Source organism: Meles meles, chromosome 8 (genome assembly GCF_922984935.1).
Source record: "Meles meles chromosome 8, mMelMel3.1 paternal haplotype, whole genome shotgun sequence".
Classification (NCBI taxonomy): Eukaryota; Metazoa; Chordata; class Mammalia; order Carnivora; family Mustelidae; genus Meles; species Meles meles.
Window position 1 is genome coordinate 113,550,252 of NC_060073.1, and position 7,424 is coordinate 113,557,675.

At 46.6% G+C, this 7,424-nt stretch overlaps 1 pseudogene; it reads right to left on the reverse strand.

Moving 5' to 3' along the window:
• Positions 1–6,695, reverse strand: part of LOC123948856 — a 116,162-nt pseudogene extending 109,467 nt beyond the window's left edge.
• Between the last annotated feature and the right edge of the window lie 729 nt (positions 6,696–7,424).

The following is a 7,424-nucleotide window of genomic DNA, read 5'->3' on the forward strand; positions in this document are numbered from 1 at the left end:
AGGTATCGTCAGTATCCACCTGACAAGCTGCTGCTTTTGGCTCGATGACTCACCTCAGTAACTTTCAACTTTTGTTACTATCTTCATACACATAATGAAGGACGTTGATATGCAAGATGTCCTTTCACATACATACCTTCCTGGTAACTGGCTATTAATCCACACCATTCTGTCCCACTTAAGAAAGCATATTAGAAGACAAGTAAGTAAAAATAATAACCAAAAAGTGACCTTGGGGCACCTGGGTGGCTCAGGTGGTTGAGCAAATGTCTTCAGGGCTCAGGGCATGATCCCGGAGTCCTAGGATCGAGTCCCTCATCGGGCTCCCTGCTCAGTGGAGAGTCTGCTTCTCCCTCCAACCCTCCCCATCTTGTGCCCTTTCTCTCTCTCAAATAAATAAAATCTTTAAAAAAAAAAAAAAAAAACGTGATCCCAAATGTTGGTTCTTTGTTAGTAAAGAAAAATTATTTAGGATTCATCCTCAAATTGACATGACACCAAACTATCACAACTAGTTGTGAAATTACAAGTAAAAATGGGGCGCCTGGGTGGCTCACTGGGAGCCTCTGCCTTCGGCTCGGGTCATGGTCCCAGGGTCCTGGGATTGAGCCCCGCGTCGGGCTCTCTGCTCAGCAGGGAGCCTGCTTCCTCCTCTCTCTCTCTCTCTCTCTCTCTGCCTGCCTCTCTGCCTACTTGTGATCTCTCTCTGTGAGATAAATGAATAAAATCTTTTAAAAAAAAATTACAAGTAAAAACTAGTAAAACTAGCTGAAAACTACTAACATCGTTCATACTCACTAAGCCTCCCAGCAGTTAGCCTTCTCCAGCTCAACCTTCACTGATCTGAAACTGGAGCTGCCATTTGTTGCTCCTGTACCGTGAGCCACACAGTTACAGGAAGTACTGCCTATCCCCACTAACACACGTCATGTCGTCCTTATTTTGCAGGTAAAGAATCTGAGTCTCAGAGAGGCTGTTCTTCGCCCAAGGAGACACAGTAAGTGGTAAAGTCAAAATGTACGTGTAGGGCTGTCTTGTTTCAAAACCCAGAATCCTCGTATTCTCTCTTCGAAGTTGAATCCTCCTCCAGTGGTAAAGGTCAGACTAATGACGTCAGTCAGGGCCAGCCCCCTCACATCTGCTAAACACCTCCAGACTTGAAAGAACCCCCACTCTCAAGTTAAGTCACTCTGAAACTCCCTGCTTTCATTTCCAGAAAACCTCTGATAAGATGGAACTATGTCACAGGGAAGGGGGATGCATGGACTCCCTCCGAACTATGACCGCATCAGCACCGACCTGGTCCGTCGGCAAGGTCGTCTCCACAAAAGGCTCTAAAAAAATGGAAGAAGTTTTCAAAGGAAGGGACAAGGGAGAAGTGGGGGAAGGAAGCACCTCACCTAGAATTTGAACTTAGCCAATACACACGGAAAGATAAGAAATGAGAAGATCCCCTATTGTCTACAAGAAGGTGGGAAGAGGGAAGAAAAAGCTACCATCTATGGAGCTCTTGTCATGCTCCAAGGTGCACTGAGCGGGAAATTTTCAGTGTCGTTCCCAACCCTTACAGAAGCCATTGGCCCCATTTTTCTAAAAGAGGAAAATCTATGAGCTTGAGTATTTTTCTCTAAGCTCACACTGCTAGAAAAGAGCAAAGCAAGAATTTGCATCCGGCAGGTCGATGCCCACAGTGCAAAATCTTCCACTGAAACCACCCTTTTCTGTCTATTTTTTTTAAGATTTTATTTATTTGAGAGAGAGATAGAGAATGAGCAGGAGGAAGGGCAGAGGGATCAGCAGACTCCTCACTGAGCACAGAGCCTGACATGGGACTTGATCCCAGGACCCTAAGATCACGACAAGTGCTGAAGTCAGACACTTAACCAACTGAGCCACCCAGGGGCCCACAACCACCTTTTCAACTAGACTTTCCTTGAGTCCTTGTGCCCTTCCCTGAGAATGAGGCTCACCTGCTCTCTGGGTTCCAGAGTTCTAAAAAAGCATTCTGTTTGTCCACTGGACACCACATCAAGTCTTGTCATATGTATGTATATATTCTTGTCGTGTTTGGGAGCAGAGATTAAGTGGAAAAGTGAGTATTTGTAGGACATGCTGGTGTTCCCTTGACAAAATGAAATTGATTTAAGTGCTGGCCGGCAAGACCTCCTACTGGTTTGAAGCGTTAATGTGACCACAGTGGCTCACGCAGCTGCCGAGTCTGAGGTCTGCAGGCCAGAAGGGGACGCAAGCTGGCTTCTCCTCATCCGTGTCTCAGGAGACCATTTAGCAGAAAGTTGAAGAGAAGGATGTGGCTGGGATTCTCCAAAATATCAAAGGCTTGAGTGACTGGCACCAAGCGTGGCTCTTCCATTCCTTCCTCCTAGGCCTTCTTCTTACCCCCGGTCGAGCAGCTTCAGTGAGAGATACAAAGGCTACCTCCAGGGATGTGGGTCAAGACGGGGAAAAGACTCCCCGAGCATCGGATTAGACAGACGGTCTTCGGACGACTGAGTGAACCTAACATGATGAGTTTGTGCCTGCCCATGTCCTCCCAGCCCCGCCCCCCACGACCCCGACAGCCCCTGTCTAAGTTAGGGCCTCTCCACGGTCCCGGACAGCTACCTGCGTTTATAGCCCCTCAGTCCACATCTCTGGGATGTGGCTGCAATGTGGATTTAACAGGACCCTCCCAGACCTTCGAGGAGCCAAAACTGTGACTCCGTGGGCTAAGAACTGGGAGCGATCAGAGACAGAAGAGCAGCGGCCTAAAATGAGGAGATTCTCTTAAAATCTTACACTCACTTCTCACTACTCGTATTAGTTATGTTCAATAAAGTTACTGCGAACACTGAGATAGCAAATACTAAACCTTGCTCCTCTAAACACAGAGGCTCTGGTCATAACATTTCCATCAACCAATAAACACGTAACTTTGTGTTACGTGTGTTTCCATTTAAAGGCACCTAGCTGAATTCTGTATTGTTGGCACATGAACACTGAACTTACAGCCAACCGTTCTATAACCCACGCCTGAAGGACGCTTACTGCACACACGTGTACTTTTCCCGTATGACAAGTCACAGCCTTCTTGCACTTGGGAACACAAGACAGCGTTTCAGCACAAGGCTTGGGGGCCATTTTAAACTGTGAAATCACTAGCAAAAGGCCTAAAACCGCAAAAGATGTGACACTTAGACTGTGAGAAAAACACTTGTTTACAGTAAGAGAGCTGAAACGAGAAGGCAGGGAGGGCATTGCCTCGTTCCACCTCAGCTGGGAACACGCAGGTGGAATGACTCAGATTTCCACGGCCCCGCACGTGCCCACAGATCACCACGAAAGCACGGTGAGTACTGCGGCTGAGGTGACTAATAAGTTTTAGGCAAATCTGCACACCCAGGGTCCACAAATCATAAAGACCCACTGTGTTATATATTCATGCGTGCATCTGAAATTTACAAAATACATTTCACAGAAATATCTCATTTCATCCTACAATAACTCTGGAACTTAAATAGAGCATATGCTATTTTAACTCCCAACATTTGGATGGGAGAATGGAAGCCCACAAGCTCTGACACAGCCCCAGATCTTTCGGCTGCAAGGCCTCTGGGTTTTCCGCCATACAGTAGGAAGGAGAAAACCCTGCTAATCTGTCAGATGCCAGAACTGTTCAGCCACGCGGAGACATCTCGGAGAACCGGGGGCTGCAGGAGGACGCTGGCAGCGCCCTTACACTGGAAGCAATCAGGGAGAGCCACAGTACACCCAGCCCCAGGCACAGAGTGGGGCTTACTGACGATTTCCACGAACTGAGCAAGTGTGCTGTCCATGTGCGCCGAGGTTTGTTCTGACCGGGTTCACTCAGAAGGCAAGCACGGGCGGGGCCACTGGGAGCACTTCGTTAGGCAATGAGGCAGAGAGAAAAGAAGGAGCAGTCCCTGATGTAACGATGAGAGACAAATGCAGCTAACACGGTATAAAACAGGCAATCCGGTAAACAGGGCCATTATAAACTTGAGTTGAGGAAGGAGACAGATCTTGAGACTTGTCACATGAAATAGGAGGGAGAGTATTTACATTTTTAGGACAACTTGGGCAAGAGTCCTATAAAACTCACAGTCCTGAAATCTAGTCCTAGTTCTTCCCCTTTCTAGTCATGAGACCTGCAGAAATTGATCTAACCTTTCTCAGACTCAGTTTACTAATCAATGAAATGGGGACACTCTTCATTTCAGGTTGACATACTTTATTTAGCAGAATTCAGAAATGCTAAGACCTGGGGACTGAAAATTTTCAAAGGGATATTTGATATAGTTTATGCAGGGCAGGAAAATTCTAGTCTGGGAGGGAAGGCACGTAACAGACCATTTTAAGGACAACTGGTTAAGTGTTAGGATGTGCATGGGCACACTAAGGGAGCATGATCTCAAAGCAGAGATGTAGACAGAGGAACTGTGCAGGAATAAGTTCCAGAATTGTAAAGGACAACAGGAACGAGACAGAAAACCAAGGGGGTGGGAAGGTAATGCCCCAGGGAGGGAATGAATGAAGCTCAGAGGGTAAGACGTGATGGATTCTGGGGACTGTGCTTAGGTAATATTGTTGAGTCATGTGGTGAGGAGAGGGCTGGGGTAGGAGGGTGGGAGGTAAGGCTAGAGGTGGAAAACAGCAAGATTCTAAGAACATGATTATCCACTGGAAGGTTTTAAGCAAGGGAGTGATACGGACAGATCTGTTCCTTCTCAAAGATTCTTGTGACAGCAGTGAGGAGGAAGAAACTGGGTGGACAAGCCTGGAGGTAGACAGACCAATCCCTGGTTGGAATAATCCAGGGAGATACCTTGTGAGCTCTTCCCGGGAGCTCGTGGGAAAATCAATGTCAAAGCACATTATAAACTGAGAACCAAACAAAGGTAAAACAGTAGTTTTCTAATGAAAACAGAGAATGTTCGAGGCAAAACAGAGTGGGAAGATAGGAAAACAAGAATGCAATTTTATTATAAGGAGAAGTGTGCTAGAAAGCAATGATAACATACAGGGAACACAAATTCATAGAGCGGGAAGGCTTTGAAGATAGTGAGAAGTGGACACTCGACCCAAAAAGTCAGGGGATACTCCTGGAGTTGAGGAGGAATGGCAGGGTACACATGGTGGGCAGTTTCTGGAATTGGAGAGTCAGGAAAAGGCTGAAGTCAGCAAGGAACTCTAACAATCCAGATACAACTTGCTACGTTTCTGCCAGGAGGAGAAATTCATGAATTCAGAATTCAAATTGTTTGGTTCTCAGTTTACAGTCCTAAACTCTTAACAATTGTGTCCTCCATGATAAAAAAAAAAAAAAGAGAGAGAGAGAGAGAGAGAAAGAGAAGGAAACAAGAAGAGAACAGCTAGGCCCTTGAATAAATAGGGAATTCTGAAACAGGAAAGGAGTCTAGAGAGACAAAATACGGTCGGCGGATTCACAAGACCCGGAGCCCAGCTGTCTAAACTTGAACCCTAGCTCTACCACCCCCTTGCTGCATGGAAGAGTTACCTGAATTCCCTTACCTCTTCTTACAGTTTCTTCATCTGTAAAATAGGGATGATACTAGTAACATTAATACCTACTTCTCAGAATTGTCGTAAGGATTAAATACTTAATACAAAGTGCATCAGTTAAAGCCTGAGACATATTTCAGTACTCAATAAATGCTAGAATTCATTCATTCTACCTCCCATTTCAGAAATGGAAACACGGCGGTCTAGAACAGTTGACTCCGCTGACATCCTAGAATTTTTCTACGGCCTTCCTTGACCTGCATATTAATTGCAAAATCCTGGTAACTTTCCTCTCTGGGAGGCCTAAACATGAGCATCATTAATTGGGATTGAAAAGGATCCGCGAGAGAAGAGAACTGATTTTAATTGACCAGACTCAAGATCAGGGAACCTCAGGGTCAACCAGTGACCTAACCTCTGCTTGCAAGGCAGGCCCTGAGGACGCACAGACTCTAACGCACTCCCGAAAAAGGAACGGAGGGGTGGGCATCGCTCACCCTCCGAACGTTCGCCGGGAAAGAGCTGAGCAGCAGGTGGGAGATGGGCAGAGTTAGCCGTGCAGTCGAAAACAGAAAGCACTCGGAGCTCTGCCGGGTGCTGGGGCTGAAGCTGCAGCAGCTGGCTCATTCCAAGGTGCTGCTCTCGGCTTCCTCTCTGCCTCTGGCACCATTCTCGGCGACTCATCTTCTGGCAGATGGAGGCAGCTGTGGCAGTGGGACTGGTTGTGGCTCTCTCGCCTTCTAACTTTGGCAGGGGCAGCTGGCAAGATGAGCACGCAAGGTCTGTCCGCACCCAGTAGTATCACTATCTGCCAGACGCTTATTTATAAAGCCCCAAAGCAGAGAAAGTGCTGGTGCCATGGGCAGCCATCTCTGGGGCCTGTCTAATTTGAGATTCTGCTCCACAGGCCTCCTCTCCTGGGTCCGCTTCTCCCTCTGCCTCCCACCCTGATCTCCCTCTCCCTCAAATAAATAAATAAAATCTAAAAAAAAAAAAAAAAAAAAAGCAATATTTGTCCCCTGAACCCAATACCAGCTGGCCTGAGTTCTAGGTTGCTGTTTAGCACTTGGCAGACCCTTTCCCTGCAGCCTGTCGTCCATGCCAGAGGTCAACCAGGACGAGGGTGTGGCCATCCCCTTGATGATGACGTTCATCCCTGCACAGAGACTTTTACTGCCATGCCATCATGAGTGGCAGACATCCTGGATACTGAATCAAACTTGAACCAAGCTGGGTTTTACCAACCCTTTGAGACTCTGCGATTTGAGTGAAAGATCCGTAGCTGTACAATTACCCCTCCTCTTACCCTCCATCTTCCCACCACTTGACTGCCCCCACACAATTATCAGAGGAGGGACCTGTGAGCCACGGATTCCTCTCTGGGCCATTGCTGGGGATGGGAGAGATGTAGCTATCAAGGGCTGGGAGACCAAGGTAAACCAAGAGGCTAGTATTTTTGCAGTGACCAAGTACTTGTATCCACTGACAATCAAGGGGAGAAATAATATGATCCATTTTTAAGGAAATAGCTTTGATGAAAATATGTAAAGGAAATAAAGAAAGACACCATATTCAATTCAAATTACTCAAAGATACCTTGAGTACTCAAGGTATTAGACCCCACCAGGGGTTTAGAGCATATGGTGCCCAGGAAGAGAGAAAGAGATCTAATCAGGAGGTCGGGGGGAAATAACAGAAGTTAAGGTAAACTCAAGGACAGAAGACATGGCATCTTCCTATCCAAGGGGAACTGACAACCAGAAAACACACTTAAATAACAAGAGTTAAACAGTCTAATTCTGAACAAAAAACAAGAACCAAGAACTAAGAGGAGTACTTCCATTCAAAGTAGCAACGTAAGCATGTATACCTACCTCCTCTCA